Source organism: Cyanistes caeruleus, chromosome 15 (assembly GCF_971803275.1).
Source record: "Cyanistes caeruleus chromosome 15, bCyaCae1.hap1.1, whole genome shotgun sequence".
Classification (NCBI taxonomy): domain Eukaryota; kingdom Metazoa; phylum Chordata; class Aves; order Passeriformes; family Paridae; genus Cyanistes; species Cyanistes caeruleus.
Window position 1 is genome coordinate 5746984 of NC_141715.1, and position 17190 is coordinate 5764173.

At 45.7% G+C, this 17190-nt stretch overlaps 1 protein-coding gene and 1 long non-coding RNA gene across 5 annotated transcripts in view; one reads left to right on the top strand and one right to left on the bottom strand.

Annotated features, from left to right (window-relative positions):
- The window catches only part of GRIA1 (glutamate ionotropic receptor AMPA type subunit 1), a 117096-nt gene that overhangs the window by 85909 nt on the left and 13997 nt on the right, over window positions 1–17190 (bottom strand). Inside the window, exons 1-3 of one of the 4 annotated variants that reach the window (XM_023935920.2) lie at window positions 4143–4272; window positions 3875–3939; window positions 2255–2324 (exon numbers count right to left, since the gene is read on the bottom strand). The exons of the other annotated variants lie outside the window; for them this stretch is intronic. The gene's annotated coding sequence lies outside the window, so the exon portion shown is untranslated. Of the gene's footprint in view, window positions 1–2254; window positions 2325–3874; window positions 3940–4142; window positions 4273–17190 lie in introns of those variants that run through there. 4 annotated transcript variants of the gene reach the window in all.
- LOC111935512 (uncharacterized) lies at window positions 4377–9431 on the top strand. The gene is made up of 7 exons (XR_015276585.1): window positions 4377–4572; window positions 4666–4825; window positions 5027–5169; window positions 5453–5793; window positions 8045–8113; window positions 8282–8422; window positions 8821–9431. It is a non-coding gene; the product is annotated as an uncharacterized LOC111935512 (long non-coding RNA).

Here is a 17190-nt window from a genome sequence, read left to right on the forward strand (position 1 = left end):
CCAGGCACTTCCTGTGATATCCATCACTCAGGAAAGGTCTCAGATAGTTTCTGAATATGCAGTGCTGTAACCATTAGTCTACTCAGGGTTTGGGACCTTCTTTCCTTCATTTTTTTAATGAAAAATTCCTCTTACTTTCAAACTACCTCCAGGCTGGTTTTGCTGGGTAATTTTTAATTTTTTTAATTAAAAGTGCATACATTTTTCAGCCAGAAATTTCAATAATTGAGCTGCAAGGAACTCCTCAGATGTAAGATCTTGATTTTGCAAGTGCCCCAAGGAAACAATTTGGGAAATCTGCACTGCAAACAACTGGGAAAATAAGTGGACAAGTTGCATCAACAGGATGAAATATTAATTAAAGGGAGAATGTCTTGGCAGTAAGAGAGAAATTCAGGTTGAACTGATAGGAAATTGCATCCCCTGTGTGAGAACAGTAATTTTGCAGCTCCCTTCAAGATGGAGATCCCCAGATTGTGGTGTTTGGGATCTCGCTGGCTGCCACTTTCTTTCCATGATTCAGCATCAGTCAGCTTCCCTCTAAGAGGATTTATTCCTAAAGTGGTGTTACAGCAACTGCAGGAGACCTTGTAATGGGCAGAAAATCATTTAGACAGAAACAGAATGTCTCCAGTGATTTAGCCCCTCCATCTCTGCCATAAGTGCTGGCCCAAATTCACAGCAGCAGGGGCTGAGACAGAGCTTTACATAAACCACTTGCAGTGGCACCCAGGAACTTTTCTCACTGAAAATCAACACATGGGGTTTCATCTCTGAATCAGGGCTGTGGACAGACCTTCTGGCTCTTATAGTCTCAGCACAGGGCTTGCAAGGGTGTCTAAGGTCTAAAAATTCCCCACTCCAGGAGTAATTGGACTGAGTCATAGATCTCTTTTTTAGTAAGGTACTGACCTAAAGCTTCAGAAAGGAAAAAAAAAACCTCTAGAAATGTGAATTATCAGTACTGAAAAGAGGGAGTTTAATAAAAAGAAGCCTCAGATTCAACATTGTATTAAAAATGCATAACTTGTAAAACAAGCTTATGGTTTTGGGAACCTGATACCTTTTAACTGGATGCTTTCAGACTGCAGTTCCAGGAGACAGAGAGAACAGTTGCTGCAGCTACAAAAGGCTCCTCAGTCATATCCATATCCTTATGAACTCATCCCATTGCCTGAGTCCTGGCTCAGCAGCAAACTGCTGTTCATCATCTCACCCTGCCTGCGGTGTGAGGTCAGCAGTTTGCCTGCTGAGAGTCAGCCAGGAGCACATCTGGATGCACAGTGAGGTGTAAGGTTGTGATCCATGTGTTGCTCTGGCTGGGTGAATTCTCTCTGATTTTTTTCTTTTTCTTTTTCTTTTTTTTTTTTTTATTTTTTATTTTCCTCTCAGAGAAGATGTAAGGGCCAGTAGATTTCAGGTTTTGACAGCACCCAGCCTAAAGAAATGCAACCTTGCATGTAAAGAAGAAACCCTCCATGAATTTGAAAACATGGGATGTATTGTGCATTGAAGCACACTTCTTCCACTGGCTCTGGAGAGAGAATAATCCACACAGGCTAACAACAGAACTCAATTTGCCCACATGCAGGAAAAAGTGCTTTATCAAGGCTATTTGGAGTTACTTATTAAATGTTGCAAATATCATTAAAAATAATTGAGTCTGGGGGACAACAAACTAAAAAACCAAGGGCCTCAGAAGGACTGTAGTGTTTCTGTGGCTTCACAGCACCTCCAGGCCATTGCTTGCTGTCTTGAAAAGAAAACATGGTTATTTATATAATCACTGGGCAGAAATATGGCCCCACAAAGAAAATCACTTTGTCTGAGACATGCCTTGGTAATGCAGACCTGAACAAAACCCTCAGCTGTCAAGCCAAGTCCCATTCCTCCCAGATCAAAAAATCAGGAAGATTTTTGCTGGTGTGGCATGAAACATCACTACTGCATTTTGACAAAAACATTGAGATTTGGGCCAGGTGGGGCCTTGGGAGGTTGTACCAGCCACCCATGGACCCTAAAAACACTGCTGGCAGAAAGATTTGGAAATGACAGCTCCATTTCCATGCCCCAGGTTAAACCCCAGCCCATTCCCTTTCTCTTCCCTGCCACGTGCTCCAGGGCTTGGGGCACACCTGGTCCCTCGTGGGCTCTCCCCAAGAGATCCCTGTCTTGGCTGAGATGCACAGCCCAGAGTCAGACACAAAAACACTGCTGCTGAACCCTGCTAAACACCCTGACAAGCTGGACTGACCTGAAGGGTTTCCTAAATTAGTGTGCCTCTGTTCTCCAATCAGATTCTCTGATTTTCTGAAGTATCCAGTCTGGTTTGGATAAACGCATGTAGAAAAAAAAAAATAATGTGAAAAAAATTCCTTGCCATGTTCCTTTATCAAGACTCTGAAGAAATAAAAATGGTTTCTGTGAGAATTCAGGGAGAAAAGAGAAGTCAGCACCTTCCTTTCTGTCACTCAGTGCATCTGGTGTCACTTGTTACTAACCTGAGCCAGAACGTGTAATGAGGAATGCAAGAGATCACACCTAAAACATGAGATTCCATGTAGGAGCCTTTGTGGGAAAGAGAACTGCTCTGTTCATAGAATTCTCTTTCATTTTTTCAGTCTTTTTTCTCCTACTCTAACACAAATCCCCCAAACTTTTCTCCTTAAAACTCAGGGGAGCTCCAAGTCATCCACCTTTTTGCAAGACTAGCAACAAAAATCACAACCAAAAACCCACTTCTGATTCACAGAGGTGTAAATGTGATCAAAACTCACCCAGAATGATTTTATGTTGCATAACCACTTCCATGATTTTATAATGGAGATAACAGCAGGCAGAGTGTGCCAGATGATGAGCAAGGGAGCACTGTTGGCAGCGGGGCAGCAGAGGAAAGCCTTTGAGGTTTCCAATCTCAAAATAAACCTTCTCGGAGTTGGGAAGAAAAGGCAAAATCCACAAGCTGGCACAACACAGGTGACTCCAGCCCACGTGGATGGGATGGTGCAGCTGATGGCAGAGGGACAGCAGAGACTCTGATGAGCTGTTTCAGCTTGTTCCCAACGCTGTGGCATCTTCCAGAGTGCCAGATTAGCAGGGCAGAGCCACATCCCCACCATGAAATGTCTCTCAATTAGCACTGCCCTCCATGTGCTGGGCCAGTTTGCTCCTGGGCCCTTTGCTTCTGGGCATCCACCATGCACACACTGAAGGGCACACACCCACAGGCATGAAAGCACCTCCTGAAGCCCATCCCCGCTGCCCTGGTGAGCAGAGACAGCTGCCCCCAGATCTCCCTGGTGCCCAGACTGAACTTCACAGCTCATCTCAGGGTCCCTGGGGAGCAGAGTGTGCACAGAGCCCGGGCTCTGTTTTGGATGAGAGGAACAACCACAAAGCTGCCCTTACCCTGCCAGGGGTGCAGTGCACAGGCCAGTGCATGTGGGGAGGGGCAGGGAGAGAGCTGAGTGCCATAATTACCCCCAGCACAGCTTATTCTAAATATCATCACTGATATTGTTCTGGAACGCCAAACTGCTGCCTTTAATTACTCTCAGCAGCTTCATTAGCAGAACTGTGTAGCGAGGTTGGATGCTCCCATCCAATTCCAGGGATCCTCAAACAAAATGGGCTTGGTGGTTGTGTGTGGGAGGTGGAGAGGTTGTTCCTGGAAGTGTCTGTGCCGGGGCTGGGAGGGGGGATTTCGAGGAACCGAGTCACAGCACAGGCTCAGGTTGCTGCTGTGCTGCAAGCTGGCCTCTCCTGGGATACCTGCTGGAAGGTGTTTGGCAGCCAGAGCCCTGGCTAGCACAGACTGAAAAGAATTCTTTTGTTCATCTGCAGCCCTGCACCCTCTGCTCTCACAGAAACCCACCTGCCCTCCAATTCCTTCAGCTTTGCAAGATCCTCCTTCAGCTCTGTCTCCCACACAACTTTTTCCTGAAAAAACAGCATGGACAGGAAAAGGAATGCAAAAAGGGGTTGGTTGGTGCAGTATGGAGTGGGACCATCAATAGTAAACCAGGTTTGGTTATTTTCAGACTTTGGATACGTGCATTTTCTTATATGTTTCATAGTAATTGGACTGAAAGAACTGACACAAAATCCAGGAGGGCCACAAAAAGCATAGATCATTCAGGTACCTGGATCCAAGGAGCTGCTTAAATTTCTGCCACAATCCCCTTTGTCTGCAGTGGCTGGGCACAGAAGCTGTGTGCAGACAGAGGGACACTGAATATCTGTGAGTGCTTTGGAGACTTCTCTCTCCTGCCTTGCACAGGGCTCTCCTTAGCAACAGAGCTGCCGTTGCAGGATCTGCTGCTGTTTGTGACCTCTCTGCCACCAGCAGCTCATGGAATCTGCAGTTCTGCCTGCTCAGACCAATAAAACACCGGTGAACCCCTGCCATTACCATTCTTTGAGTTACTCAGCCCTATGAGAGGAATTGCAAATGAGGGAAAAGGAAGGTTTTCAGTGAAATCTCTTCCAATTTCTGACCTGCAAGCAGCTGCAGAGGTGACATCTCATAGCCCTGCACAGGCTGCAGAGCTGCCCAGAGCACAACAGGAGCAGGTTTTTGGGGACATTTGAGCTCTGTCTTGAACTCAAGGTGTTCAAAACCATGAAACTGGGGCTGCTAGTCCTAATCTGCCTCATTTAAATCAGATTAAGGCTCATGGAGATGTGACTCAATGATCTCCTGTTCCTGAAGCAACAAGGACTGAACTCCAGAGGGACCCAGAGGATGGGATGCTCAGATCCCTCCTTCCTGCTGCTGACAGAATGGAGTGCAACGCTGGGCATCCCTGCACGTTGGTGTGAGCATGTGTGTGGGGGACTGTGAGTTCTGGGAAGCAAGGCAGAGGGACAGCACATCCTAAGAAACCGCTCACAGAACATGGGGCCATATGTTTCTGGAAATGTCAGAATGAAAATCATTTTAGAAATGGAAAATTACTTCTCAATCCCCTCGCATTCCCATAATACTGCTTTCTCTCTATTTTAATGTTTGGATTTGTCTTTTTAGTAAAGCAGGAACAGAGCTGAGGGAAGATGGGAAGGATGGCTTGGGATGCTGCCACAAAGAAAAGATGGGCTTGTACCCAGCACCCCACAGGAAATGGCTTGAGCAAGGTTACGGAAGCATATTTGTGCTTAAATGTTTTCAAGGTCAGATCTTCAAATGATTCTTATCTTTATTCATCAGATACTCCCTAAACACTTATTTTTCTACATAATATCTATAATATCTCCTGGCTCTATGCTGATGCTACTCATTTAAATACACATGGAAGTTATGTATAACAACGACACAGAAAATGCAGTGCTCTCCCATTAGGGGCATATTTTGCCATTCCTGCTACTTTCCAAATCAATTACTTAGTAAGAAATCATGCAAAAGGCGAAGGCAATCCAAAGAGACTTATAAAGTTCTTATTCTTGTTACACCCAGGATGAAGCTACAGGATATCTGAATTACTCCCATATGGCATAAAATCTGAAGCAATAGGCTATTGTGATACAAGATATTCAAACCAGCTACCAAATCGCTCCCTTTGGCTATCAGTGATCAGAGATGACTGGATGTGCTTTTCTTTTGAACATGAAAGTGAAATCAGCTCCATTGCTGATGGGACAAAATGCATATGCAGCAAAGGGGGGACTGCTTTGTCCCTCAGATGCAGGAGAGGTTCTTGGAGCTCTTGGAGCTCCTGTTCTTGTCCTGATACTTTCTCCCTGAGGACTTCAAAGAGGCACACCTTACCTTTGCAAAGGAGCAAGAAACGTGAAAGGGTAAGGGATCTGGGGGAGGAAACTGAGGGGGAAAGCGTGGCAGATCCATAATCACGAGACAGGAGTTTACAGTGGGAATAGCGACCATAAATAATGCAACAATGCTCCCCCTGGAGAGAGGGAGGCCTTGAGATTCCTCCAGATCTAATGGCTGAAACAGCCCTTTACAGGTGCCACATCTGTCTCCATTTGCATGCTCATTTGATCAGATCCTGGAGATAGAAACTCTGTGCCGTTCAAAATTAGGACCACAAGGAACCTGCAGAACACTGCAAGCCCTGCAAGGGTAAATTCAGGGGGTTTCCAACCCATGAAAGGTCCAAAGAGCAGAAAAAGCCCTTGCACATGTCCCATGGATACAGTGGAATGCAAAAAGACATCAAAAGGTTAAAACAACTTTCAGGGTCATGGATGACTTGAGGCACACTGAGGACACCAGGACTGTGCAGCCTAAAAAAGAGATGAATGCCAGGTGGCTGGCAGAAATACATAAAATCAGGAATGTTTTGGAGAGGGGGAAAAAGGTTAATAATGATACATGTTCTTTATTTCTCAAAAGCCAAGATTTAGGGGAACACCCAGGAATGAACAAGCAGTGGGTTTGACAGCAGAGCTGCATTTTCCCAGGTGACACAGCATTAAGTCCTGGAACTCTGTGCCAGATGAGCCTCAGTATAAATGATTTTTTGAGACCACTGATATCCAGGAGGATGCTCTGCTGCTGGCTGTTAAACACAATGCTCTGGTTGCAAACTGTGGCAGAGGAAACTTTACATTAAACAGCATCAAAGCAGGAGGTAGAATCTTTTAAACTCTCCCTTAAATGGCTTCGATACCCAATTATCAGGCAGCGCACACTGGGTAGCTCAGTCTTTGGTTGTGCTCACTGTAGCACCTTTTGTGTTCCTAAGTTAAGTTCAAAAAGAGGCACCTCCTCTATAGCTCATGACAAGTGAAACCCACAAATAAGGACTTTTATCACTTGGCATCTGTGTTACACAGCCTGGGATTTTCAGCCATTGACCTACAAACATGCTCTGCATGCTCAGCCCTGAAGGGATAAGGGTTAATTCACTACCAGCTGCATTCAACCAAATGTTTAATCCATACAAGCACAGTATTAAAAACAAGGTGTGAACTTAGAGCCAACTTACCCTCCCTTTCACTTTGACCTTCTACAGCAGCATGTGAGTGAGCCTTTCATTATTTCTGGGAGAAAACAGGTAGTTTGTAAAAGATATTTCAGCAGCATACTGAAAGTCCAAACCCTGATGGACTGTGATGTGAAATAACTTGTCTGGTGCAGTAGTTTGCTCTCATCTACACAGAAAAGCCTCAAACCAGACAAAGCATGAGTCTGCTTTCGCTCATTTCTTTAAATAAGCCCCCAGCTTTCAAAAAATGTTTGATTTCCTCCTTTTGTACTTGGCTTCAATGATGATTAAGCTCTCAAGGGGCTGCTATGCTTGTCATGCACTGTTTTTTTCTGATGGATATTACACAAACTCCATGCACAAATTCATTTTTCCTGCCCTCCCTCTTCCATGTTAAAAATTACAAGCAGATGAGATGCTAAGAGGAGAGAGTTTATAATTGTAATTGGACTATTCACACAAAATGCAGACTTTGCTTTATCTTTTGCATAGTTAAAATTTTGGTGTGCCTTTTAAAACATAACTAAATAGAGATATCTTAAAGATAACAATCTAGTTATTTGAGGAAGGTTGGATTTGGTTTTGTTGGTTCTTTTGATTTGATTTTTCCTGTGGGGTTTCCATCTTTTCCTCAGAAATAACACACTCTCCGTGATGATTACCTGTGGTCAGGTTTGGAATCCTGAAGCAAGAGGCCAGTTCTGCTCTTGCTTACTTGGAGTAATGCCATTAAAAGCTCTGTGTCTGACTATTCCCTGATGTAACTGGGGATATCCACAGTCCACACACACACTTTCAAAAGACTATTTTGATTAATTCCAGATTAGAACAGAGCTTCCTGGGAGGGATTTTCTGCTCTGTGGGTTTCTCTGCCCACACCAACAGCGAGTGCTCTTCTGTCTTGAGAACTGCTTTTTCCTTCCTCAACTGTTCTCCAATGTGAATTTGAAAGTCGTGCATGGACAGACTCCAGATTTCAAACTCATGCAGCCCTCCATGCCAGAACCACCAGAGCCTCAGGGAATGTAACAAACACAACTCATGAGAACAACCAGATGACAGCTTATTAATACACCCTGAATGTTTTCTGCTTGTAGAGAAAACTTGCGCTGCCAGCGCAGGGAGCTCACGTGATTCTCCAGGAGAAGATCTCCCAGTTGTTACAGGCAAGACACAGACATCAACTCCTCTTCTGTTCCACCAAGGGTTAACTGGACTCCAGAGCAGAATGCAAGAGAAAGGAATGTAAAGCAAGATGGGAGGCAAAGGAAAGGAGGATTCCCATCCTTCTGGTAGAATTAATCAGCAGCTCTTTTGTCATCTCCCAAACTCAGGAGCATCCCCCACCTTGGAGAAGTTTCCTTCCAAGCCAATGATTGGCAAAGTGCAGAGAGTGGCAGAGCTGCTGCTGACACCAGCAGGAGAATCAGAGACCCGAGTGAGAACAGTCTTGAGGATGAGCCTGGGTAATTTAGGTACAGCACAAAGGGCTCATTAATGTCCCCTGAAGCTCTCGGTGGGATCCAGCCCATTGATGTCACTGGGGTGCCTTCCTCTGACTCCTCTCCCTCAGATTCTGGCATCACAAATCCTTCTGCCTGGTGCTTCCCTTTGTCCTTTCTGTTCCTTTCTCTCTTCTCCTTTTCTCTTTCCTTGCCTTTTGTTCCCTCCTTTAACAATTTTCAGTCAACCCCAGGGAGACAGTCCCACTCTTATTTGCTAAAATAACTGGTAGTTAAATGACTGACATTTAATGTGGTATCTTAGGCTTCAGCACTGCTCCGCTGGGAGAACATGCAGTGATGAGTGTGTGGGGAGATGGAAGAATAGGATGTGGATCATGCTTCTGAGAGCTTTTTTTTTTCTTTTTCAGGCTGTCTGTAGACTCCAGCAAACATCATTTCTGCTGGAGCACTTATGGAGAACACTCCCCTGAGTGGGAGACAGAGGGCTGTCCATGACCTGTCAAAAAATCCTCGCTAAGGCATAAAGCAGACTGGAGCCCTACTGCCTCAAAACTGGAGCCCTGGAAACCTCAAAAAGGGGAATGTTATCCTTTTTTGATTAGCTGCTTTCATGCTTCCTTTGGAGTCAGTACTGCAAAATGACACTGACCTGCACTGGCATTTCCAAAAGAAAGCTTGGGACTGGAATGGCTGCACATGGTGCTGGTCAGGATTAGGTGTTTTAACAGAGGTTGGAGATCCCTGCAGCAGATGTGCTGCTTCCACTGAATTCCAGGAATGTGCCATTGATCCTGGGCTCCCCAGAGCCTGCACTCGCTCTGTGCTCGTGCAGTCATCCCAGCAGAGGTGTCTGCAGGGGAGCCCAGCCCAAGCCAGAAAGTGATTTCTGCAGAAATGGTCAAATTCCATGGTAGAATAATGCACATGGAGGAAAAAAAAAATAAAGACGAAGTACCAAAGCACCCAAAGTACAGTGGCTTTAAAAAATAGTAGCAATAAAGGTGTAGGTCAAACCAAAGATGATGCACTGGTCTGTGTCTGTCCCAGGCTGAGGTGGGCTGAAGGACAGGATTTACAGCTGATTGACATTGCACAAACACCTCAGGGCTTTTCCTCCCTGCTGTGTGTAACTCTGCTGGGACCTCAGTACCTCTTATCGTCCTTGCTGCTGCTACCTTTCCTTTCAGCTCTCCTGCTCACAGGGGTGAGCTCAGAGCGAGCTCTCCCCACACAGAAGGGTGCAATGACACCTTTGAAACGCCTTTAGCAAAAGTAACCATCAGTGATTTGTTCTGCTCTGCTTTGGTTGGGAGACACAGATGGACATTTGCACCCACACCTGAGAAATAGCCTCCCTCATCTGGGTGAGATTCTTCCATCCAAAAGCTTCCTCCTCCCAGAAAGAAATGCAATCATCCACCCCTCACCTAATTAGCAGATGAACTATTTATTTGACTTGTCATATCCCTTGGGAATCTCACATGATGGAGCTGTCCTGTGGGAGAGTTTTTCTAAGACAGCTGTTAAATGAAATGTCTGAAAAGCAAAGGGAATTAGTTTCTCTACCACCACCCTTGTAGTTTCCCCACTTAATTGCCCTCAGTTTTGTTTCAGAATTTATAACAGGTAAGACAATCATGGAAATAACAGCAATAATCCTTGTGTGTTATTATGACAAAGGAGTGAGGATCAAAATCATCAATGTAAAGACATTTTGCATCTGATGGGAGATCAGCTCCCAGGATGCCATTTTGCTGAAATCTCCTGAGGAATCAATTTTCTGCCTACGCCTGTTCACCACTCTGGAGAACCTCCTGTAATATCTCTGCATGCTAATGCACAACATGAATGTGTAGTAAAACACATGTGCCATTCCTCTGGTGGGAACTATAGGCACCCAGCAAGGAAAAAAGTAACGCACAAAGAAACCTCCTACAGAAATTCCAGACATTATAGTTTTGCTTTCTTTTTCCAGCCCTCCAAAATGGATAGTCCACAGCATCATTTTGGAACCCTTCCTCAAAAAAAAGTACCAAAGGGATTCCTATTTGGCTCAATAGGCAACTATGGGTACATGCAAAGAATTACTTTGCAACCCACTCAGGTTCTGAGAAAAATGTGGCAGAGAGCAGGGAATGTGCAGTAGTGGGTAGTGTGTGTGTTGGTTTGGAAGCAAAGAGAACGGGGGTGTTTATCATGATCACCAGGTGATGACAAGGCAAAAGGTGTCCTGAAATCCTAAACAGCAGCTGCTTCTCCTCCACTCTGAGCCAGCCTCTTGCACAGGCTCAGCAAAGCCACCTGACTGAACCAGCAGCTCTGATTTTTAATGAACACCCAATGGGCTTGATACAACAGTGCTGATAGTTTGCACAATGTACTGTTTGCTGTCTTTGTGGGGCACAGTCTTCTCAAACCTCCAAGAGAGTTGGGCTGGGAACACTCTGTCAAAATGAAAATGGTCCCCCAGAGCATAAACTGACTACAGAGCTAGCAAGCCCCCCAAATACTCTGATATTACAGAGCTGTAAAAAGTCACTGCTCTGGTACAGACTCTGAATAATGCCCTCAACTTTTAATAAGAAAGCTTTGTAATCAGATGCCATTTCTCACATTTTCTTTCATTTGCTTTTCTCTGTGAAAAGTTCTATGTGAATCAAGTGTCCCCAAGATCTCCTCCCCTCTGGCTACCTTTGGTGCAAGGTGGACAGATGAAGATTCATACTGGTGCCATCTACAGCAAAAAGGTAATGGGAAAGGAAGGAAAGGGGCCAGAGAAATCCCATCTTTTTCCCCTCCAATTCATTTTGTAGTCAGCCCTTAGCTGATTTATACACGAGAACAGAAAAAGCCCAGAGGCAAGACAGCTCATCTCTCTGTGACTGAAAACACACTCCCAACCCAACCGGATCTTGGAGAACTTGGTTGCAGGTTGCCCTTGGATTATTCTGCAGGAGATTTTTTTGGTGAGCATTCAGTTTGAAGTTTGTTACTCATCCCTTCAGCTCACGTCACGATGAAGTCCCTTGCAGAGAGCAGGACCCAAAAGTAAGTTGCTCAGCATCCTGGATTGTGCAATTTAATTTGGAAAATTGCCTTTCCTGCACTGGTGCTCGGCTGGAGCCCAGACACTAAATCCTGCCTCTGTGTGGAAACAGCCTGACAGTCCCAATGACACATTGCAAACACAGTTCTGCTATGAGCTGTGAGCTCACATTGGGAAAGGTAATGCCATTTCTATCCCACATGCAGATTTTTATTCTGGGGAAAAAAAAAACCCACAAAAGAGGCCTGAGGTACAAAGATCCATGGGGAAGACTGACACAAAGCCTTCAAAGGCAGCGAGAGAATAAGTGCCTTTGAATGGATCCCAGGAACCAGACTGTCAAAGGACAGGGAGAGGTAGGTCATCTACCCTTTCCTACACAAGCAGCTTGGATATGTGCTGCAAAACAGTGCAGCCTTAAATATCCTAACCCAGAATTCAGCCTTGGCTGAGCTTTTCAAAATGAAGCACAGGAAGCACCAAGGGGCCACAGAGGAATGAGGAACCTCTCTGAAATGACAACTGGACAACTAAACACCTCTTTCACAGGGCAGAGCAGAGCTGCAACTATCTTTCTTACAGGTTTAATTTTAAATACACTCCATACTCAAGAAAGTGGTGGAATCAAAGTCACTGCAGCCTGGTAGACACCAGGATGGATCTTTCTGTCCAGAATCACCTCGTGGTTCTTTCCAAGACATTCCACATGCAACTTTTTGCAGCCTCCTATCTCATGTCCACAACTGCAGTTTCCAGCAATCCTGGCTGTGTTCTCCAGGACTGCTGCCCCTCTCTGTGATTTCCCTTCATCAGCTGCCCCAAAACTGTCCCTGAGGTAGCTCCTGCCCCACAGATGAGCCCCCACCACTCACTCCTCAGTGCTCCTCTCCTGTTACCCATCAGCAGCTGCCTCCTTGGAAGGGGAGGACATTTGGCTGCAGGGATTTTTGCCCTGCAGGTTTGGATCTGCCTCCCCTAGAAACGTACTCACCTCCCCAGAAACGGGAGACTGCAGTCCTCAGCCAAACTCCACCTCAGCCTTGTCAAGGGTTTGTTCTCCCTGACAGCCTCTAATCACCAGTTAGCCAGTTTACCGAGGGAAAAATTTTATCCTTTCTGCTAGAATTCATTTTTATGACACCTACCATAAGAGACTTAAAAAAATTAGGCATTAAAATGGTTTATAGAGAGTATTTTTATAATCCACTAAGCTGTTTTCCATTTCCACTGATATGACATCTCTCAGCTATAATTCATAAATGCCATCAGTTAACAGGCACAGAATCTTATCCTAAATTTCTCCTCTCATATGCTTTTCCCATTTAAACTTTCTGTTAAATCTTTGCTGTGCTGCTAAATCCAGAGAGATTTGGCCATAGCTGGGGGGGAAAAAAGTTTAAGTAGCTAATTAATATCACTGGATTTGGGGCATCCTATCAAGAGAGAATATAGAGGAAGCATGTCCTCAATAAATATTTTGAACATTTAAATAAAGCTAATGCCCCCACCTACACAGGAACCTCTAATATCCTCAGAAAATAAAAATTTTTATAGGCAATAAGTGTCTGTTTTCCCACAGAGGGATGATGAGGACATTGCATCAGGTATATCGATTTCAGTGCCTCTGGCTTTCCCAACAGTCATTTTTGTTATCGATTGCAGCACGGAAGGGAGTCCCTCTGGGAAGCACCTGCTTGTGCCAGAGTCCATCCAACCTGGGGACATCCTGGAAGAAAGCATTTATTTAAAGCCCTCCCAGAACTCACTTCCTGCTTTGACAAAACCACAGAAATTCCTTGCAATAATTATAATTATTGCGGTAGTTAGACATATTCTGCTTTTCTCTGCCAAGCTCAGATTGGGAAACTCCAGGTCTCGCCACAATCACAGCTACTAAAACACAGCACGAAAAACAAAACAGAATGTACCTTCCTCCTCATTTGAAATGCCTCCCTTGTATCTACGCTGGGTCTGCTGGGAAATTTGAATTTGGGTGGAGTTTGAAATTTGGGCTGCATGTAGCCATTTGGTTATGGAAATTCCTACCTTGGAAGAGGTGAGCTCAAAAGAATGGAGATTTTTTTTTATTTCTTTAGCATGGGCATGAAGGTATCTCCTTGACTCTCTCTAGGTTAAGGATGGCTCACGGTCCACTGAGACTCCTTAAAGGCCTGGTGAGTTTCCAGTCACAATCACTTAAGCATTTTGGGTGGGAGAGAAGTGCCCCCTTCCCTCCATGAGGGAGAGGAAGCATGGAAGACACATGGAGAGAACAAGCCAAGCCTCTTGCCCCCTAATGTTTTACCTAATGAAGACCTAATCCTAATGGGACAAGAGTTTCAGACAAGCAGAGTATCCATGGCCTTTAACCTTGGGTTTTTTTTCCAGTGTGAGTTTCAAAAGAAAGGCTTTACTCAATAGAAAGTTATCAATAATCTTTCTTTGGCCTTAAAAAACAAAAAGGGAAATTAAAGGTCTATTGCCTGAGCTGGATGGAAAAGTTTTGCCCAGTGCAGTGCAGTGCTGGTGTGGCTGGTGCTGCACAGAGGTGAATTCAGGAGGAGCTGTCCTCACCTGTGCAAGGGTCGGTGTTAAATGCACCTCTCACAGTCAGGAGATCAAACACTCCCCTGAGGGCAGCAGCAGGAGGAGGAGAGCTGGTTCACATCCTCCTGTCCCCAGTGCCTTACCCCTGTCACTGTCCCTCCCCAGCCCTGCCAGACAGGCAGGGGCCCAGAGCCACCTGTGGGGAGGAAGATGAGGACTGAGATGAGCAGGTGATTTGTGCTCGTGCTTTTACCCCTTGGGGAGTGGAGATGAGTGAGCCTACACTGGGGACGTGCAGGACATTTTCCTGCTGTCACCACAGCAGAGGGAGAGCAGCTGGTGACAGAAGCGGGCTGCAGCCACTCGGGGTGGCCCCTTGGCACTTCCACTTGGCTGCTCCATGGCAGAGTCTGCTTGGGGAAGATCATTCCCAAGGATCCTGCATGCAGAGGTAGTCTCTGCTCACCCACTCACGGCACCGACGTGGCCTTTACCCATATGCTGCTGCCTGGCACTTCCAGCAGGAGAGGAGCAGCTCCCCCGTCACTTCCCAGACATCACAGGCTGCTGCTCATGTGCCAGCAGACACGAGACAGCTCTGGGTGTCCACCAGACAGCCATCCCCACTTGCCAAGGATGTGTGGATTCACACAAAGAGGGATCACATTCATTAGCAAGAGGAGGAACTATAAATATGAGCCTAAGCAGGAAAATGAGGTCAGTGTAGGATTGAACAGAAATTCAAAGCTGTGTCCTCTCCTATGGGCAAGTGCTCACTGAGGTCTCCCCACTTATTTATCAGAGCTGGCAGCCAGGGAAAGCACATCCTGCCTTCTGAGCATCCAGACTTTTCCAGCAGAATCAGAAGGAATCCAGGAATTCTCCTGCTGGCTTTGGTGTGCCTAATTAATACAATGTCCTGCCATACCTCCGGGAAATAAACCCAAAACTGGACAACAGAATGGGACGGTATCCCAAATCCCCTTAAAATATAACTTCTCCTAAAGCCACCTTTCACCTGCAGTCTCACACACAAGAGGAAGAGCTACTGGCACAGCTGAGGTCTCAAAGGCACAGGGAGGTCACTTGAGGCAGGAAGTCGAAGTCTCCCTTAACTTCAGGACATGTCTGAGAAGTGATTAGCCTTTCCCTCTTTACAGAAAACCTGACACTGTCCAAAGCATCAAGTACTGCTCCCTTGGGACCTCAGACTTTGTCCTTCCCTGTGCTGGTGCCTGCAGGAGCTGCAGAGCCCCACGGTGAGAGGATCAGAGACATCTCACTGCTCGCTTCAGTCTGGGGATGGCTCCGGACTGCAACAAATGCTAATTTAAAGAACGCATTAGAGGCTGCCTCTAATGCACCTGCCACGAGCCTTCAGCTCTCATTTATCATCTGTGCCTGATTCTTGCCTAAAACTCAGTACACCCTTTCCAAAATTTTTAATTTTTTTTAACCACTGATGTCTTAGTGTATCCCCTGGCACATTTTCTTTTGCTCTCTCTTGAGGAAAGAAATAAATGAAGAAGCCATTAGAGCTCCTCAGCCATCTGATCTTGGCAGGACATTCCTCTGACAAAACTAGATTAGGTGAGAGACTGATGAACAATGCTGAGGCAAAATTCTGCTCTGGGAGAGAAGAGGATCTGGGGAAGGGGATCAGCTCCAACACGAAGTATCCCACAGCACTGTGACAAACCAAGGCAGGGAGGAGCAGCTGAGTGCAGCCTCCAGACCAGCACAGCCAGGCTGGGACCAGCCAGCACTGCCCCTTCCCCTTGTCACCCAAAGAGCAGCAGAGCCAAGAACAGCCAGAGATGGGGTTCATCCACGTGTGGGCAGAAGGAAAGTGAACCGTGGGAGTTTGGCTGCTGTTGGAGCAGCACCGCAGAACAGGAGAGCAGAAATACATGCCTTCCATGAAAATGAATAATTGAGCTATAATTCTGGTTTTGGCTTGCTCTTTCATCCAAAAAAAAAGAGTGGTTTGAGTAAAATAATAATCCTATTAGAGCTACATGTGGAACAGATGCAGAGGGACACTTAGCATCACTCAGAACACTCTATATCACAGTTAGGTACTCATGCTCTTTGAGGAATCAGCAAACACTAAAATGCCTTTAAAAATCTGATTTTAGTACCGAGAGGCCTAAGCTAACAATCAAAACCCCAAATATTTGATAAACAAACATAAGGCTGAAACACTGCTATGACAGCTTGAGAAACTCCTGACAAGAGGGAGATGCAACAGGTGAGCAGTAGAAAATGCAACAGCCAAGAGAGGGTCACAACATCTTGAGCATGAGGTTTGGCATGCTGGAGGCACAGACTGGTGCAGAACAGCCAAGAGGAAAATCCTGCTGCAAGGAAGGGGAAAATGAGCTAAAATCAGGGTGAGCTAAAATCAGGGTGGAACATAACGTTGCTGGGAAAAATCTGCAGGAAAGGTAAAGACAATGGCATCACAGGTCACAGATCTCCTTGAGTTTCTTTGGATCAAGTGAAGCTTTTTTAGAAAAGGCTTGGTACACAATCCAGGGAATTTATAGTGTAGCCCTGATTCCTCATCACATTGAAAAGATGTTTAAATACCAAACCAAAATTAAGACAAATATTGCATTTTCTTTGAAAAATTCCATAGTGCAGATTAAAGGAAGAATGATTAAACCATATCAACCAACTGAAAACTGAGAAAAATGTCTGCAGAGGGTCACAGTGCCCCATCACCTGGGCACCCTGCACACCCAGCACATCTTGCCATCAAATTGCTGACAGAAAATTCCCTTGAAGAACATTGTGAGCCCAGGATTTTAAGCAGCCAGGAGATAACAGCATCCCAAAACACTGGTGTGAGCTCATAGCTGCTTCAAAGAACAGAATTAAGTGGGCTTTCATCAGATCACTGCTGCCTATAGGAAAGGAGGGTTGGATTTGGGGTGCCCACATCAGTCCACTCAGCATCTGCACAGACAACACCATGGCACCCTTGCCAAACACATCAGGGAAAATGCCTTTTGGCAGAGCTGCTTTGACTGCAGATCTCTGGCTGCAGGGACCTGTTTGGGGCTCCAGGGTGGCCCCACAGCCCGCTGTGCAGCACCAGACTTTGGGGAAGCAAAGGGTTGACATGGCAGAGGAAGCAGCACAAATCCAGGCCAGGCAGCAGCAGGTGCTGCTGTGGGTG